Source organism: Octopus bimaculoides, chromosome 3 (genome assembly GCF_001194135.2).
Source record: "Octopus bimaculoides isolate UCB-OBI-ISO-001 chromosome 3, ASM119413v2, whole genome shotgun sequence".
NCBI lineage: Eukaryota > Metazoa > Mollusca > Cephalopoda > Octopoda > Octopodidae > Octopus > Octopus bimaculoides.
The window spans coordinates 3,689,489-3,693,032 of NC_068983.1; the positions used below are offsets into that span (position 1 = coordinate 3,689,489).

A 3,544-nucleotide genomic window follows, 5' to 3' on the forward strand; every position below is an offset into this window, starting at 1 on the left:
GCCAGTCCAGGGGTACTGGCAACGATCCCCATTTTAATTTTTGTAAAAGTTTCCAAGTACCAATGAGGCTTTTTGGCACATCTTCAATTTTCCCCATTCATGAGAGGTGCCCAGCCATCATTCATCTGAGAGTCCATCTACAGAATGTCCTCAAATTTCTATACAGCATATTTTGCCTTTTTTGTCTTCAAGTATATAAGCAACAATTTCATTCCCGAGCAACGCCGGGTGCCTCTGCTAGTATATATATATATATTATAGGCGCAAGCGTGGCTGTGTGGTAAAAAGCTTGCTTCCCATGGTGTGCCCAGGCAAGTGGTTTCGACTATGGACCCCGGGCCTACCAAAACCTTGGGAATGGATTTGGTACAGGGAAACTGAAAGTAGCCCATTATGTGTATATATATATATAGAGAGAGAGAGAGAGACGAAACTTACTTGGAAAAAGGATGCATGGCATTCGATTATATAATAATATAAATAATATATGCATATGCATATAATTAAATAAGTAACAGTTACGCACTGCGTCAATGTAATCGACTTAATCCCATTGTCTGTCCTTGTTTGTCCCCTCTGTGTTTAGCCCCCTGTGGGCAATGAAGAGATTAGTATATATATATATATATATATATAGAGAGAGAGAGAGATCTATAACAGAAAAAAAATCTGATCAAATATACGAGAGCATCATGGATACATTCGCAACATCATTGGTAACAAAGTGTAAGGAGTACTTCCTAGATTACAACGACGAAGGTCCCAGCTGATCCGATCAACGGATCAGCTTGCTCGTGTAATAAATGTGCAAGTGGCTGAGCATTCCACAGACATGTGTACCCTTATCGTAGTTCTCAGGAAGATTCAGTGTGACAAGGCCAGCCCTTTCAAACACAGGTACAACTCATTTTTGCCTGCTGAATGGACTGGAGCAACGTGAAATAAAGTGTCTTAACTTTATTAGTGTCTAACTTACATAATTCTACATGTGTATATGGATATAAAGCGTACATATTGTGGAATGTTGAAATTAATAGCATGACATGGAGAAGATTATGAAACAATTGTAATCTTGTGGAAATCATATGGAAACAATAGATCTGGGATCTTTTCTGCAAACATTAATAGCTGATAACTCTTTATTGATTTGTGGTGAAAATGATTTTCATGGTATTGATTCGCTTATAAAAGTGCATAATTGCACTAAATGTGAAATCAATTCAAGCAGAAAGATCTTAAATTTGTATTCAACAATAATAACAGACTTTGAAGTAAAAATTATAGATAAACAAAACCAAATATATCTACCACTTATCTTTAAAGTATTTGTTTATTTGGGTGGTTCTGTGAAATTCATTCAAGTGCATTAAACTAACAATCTTAATATCTGTTCTCCATGCTGCTATGAGCTTGATAGTCTGACAGGTTGGCCAGCTGGAGAGCTGCTCCAGTTACCTGTTTTAGCATGGTTTATACAACTAGATATCCTTCCTAACATAAACCACTTTACAGAGTGTACTGGGTGCTTTTTATGTGACACCAGCACATGAGATTTTTATGTGGCACCAACTGGCCTATTGTTATGTGTATATAAGCACCATTCGAGTGTGGCCGATGCTAATGTTGCTTGACTGGCACCTGTACCGGTGGCATGTAAAAAGCACCATTCGAGCATGGCCAATGTCAGTGCCTCCTGACTGGCTCCTGTGCTGGTGGCACGTAAAAAGCATCCGCTACATTCTCAAAGTGGTTGGTGTTAGGAAGAACATCCAGCTGTAGAAACCTTGCCAGATCGGATAGGAGTTTGGTGCAGCCTTCTGGCTTTCCAGACCTCAGTCAAACTGTCCGACCCATGCCAGCTTGGAAAGCAGACGTTAAAGGACGACAACAATGATGTGATGACAATTAAAAATGGGTGTGAGATGTTGAATTATAGCCAGAGAGTGTGGAAAAGAGTTTGTAAAACAAAATGGAGTGATAGGTAATAAAGAAGTTTGTGAAGCACTTCATGATTCATGTCTTGTTGCACCTTCCTGGGACAACTGAAAAAGAGTTGAAAGGTAATGCTTCATTGATATTTTATTATAACCCAACACTCTCTGAGTGGTTGGCGTTAGGAAGGGCATCCAGCTGTAGAAACTAGATTGGAGCCTGGTGTTGCCATCCGGTTTCACCAGTCCTCAGTCAAATCGTCCAACCCATGCTAGCATGGAAGGCGGACATTAAACGATGATGATGATGATGATGATGATGATTATTATTGGTTTCAAATTTTAGCACACAAGGCCAGCAATTTCAAGAGAAGGGCTAAGTCAGTTACATGACTGGTACTTATTGACCTCAAAAGAATGAAAGGTTAAGTCGACCTTGGTAGAGTTTGAACTCAGAACATAGTGACGGGCGAAATACCACTAAGCATTTCGTCCAGCGTGCTAACAATTTTGCCAGTTCACCACCTGTCTTTTATTATTATTGGTTATGGCTCTTGGTGAAAGCATCAGTGCTTTGGATTTCCATTCCTTCAAAAGAATTTTTAAAAGAAGCTGTAAACTTTGACTTGAATTGTGGTCCAAAGACTGAAGCGAGGCAATCTCCATTGTGATGTAACATCCTCCTCTTGGAGTGGGTGGCGGGTAACAGCCAGAGGGAGAGAAAGCTACACTGGCAGGAAGTTGGTACTCAGAGCTGAGTAGAGTGAGCAAGGTCTTGAGGATACAATGCACTACCTGGTCCAAGATTTGAGCTCACAGCCTCATGCCCAGGAGCCCAAAACTCAAACCACTTGGCCACACATCTTCCTTTCACCCTCATAAATATTGTTATGCTGTACAGTTATATCTTTTAGCCTTCACTTGTTTCAGTCATTGGACTGTGGCCATGCTGGAGCACTGCCTTGAAGAATTTTTGGTGAATGAATCAGCCCCAGCGCTTATTACTTTTTGTAAAGCCTGACACTTATTCTATTGGGCACCTTTTGCTGAACTGCTAAGCTACAAGGATGTAAATGCACCAACACCAGTTGTCAAGTGGTGGTGGAGACAAACACAAACACAAAACACACAGTGGCATGTAAAAAAGCACCATCCGAATGTGGCCGATGCCAGGGGCCACCTGATTGGCTCCCATGCTGGTGGCACATAAAAAGCACCATTCGAACATGATTGATGCCAGGCCCTCCTGACTAGCTCCTGTGCTGGTGGCACGTAAAAAGAACCATCCGAACGTGGCCGATGCCAGGCCTGCCTGACAGTCTCCTGTGTCAGTGGCACATAAAAAGCACCCACTACACTCTCAGAGTGGTTGGCATTAGGAAGGGCATCCAGCTGTAGAAACACTGCCAGATCAGACTGGAGATTGGTGCAGCTTCCTGGCTTTCCAGTTCCCAGTCAAACCGTCCAACCCATGCCAGCACGGAAAACGGACGTTAAACAACGACGACGATGATGATGATATATATATATATATATATAATTAAGTGGAGAATGGAGAAACAAACACAAGAAGAAGCAAGTCGATTGGGCTAGTTAGCCATTGATTTAATTAT

At 41.5% G+C, this 3,544-nt stretch overlaps 1 protein-coding gene across 5 annotated transcripts in view; it reads left to right on the top strand.

The window, feature by feature from the left end:
* LOC106883744 (zinc finger protein Pegasus) overlaps positions 1-3,544 on the top strand; it is a 103,549-nt gene that overhangs the window by 95,207 nt on the left and 4,798 nt on the right. The gene's annotated exons all lie outside the window — the stretch shown is intronic.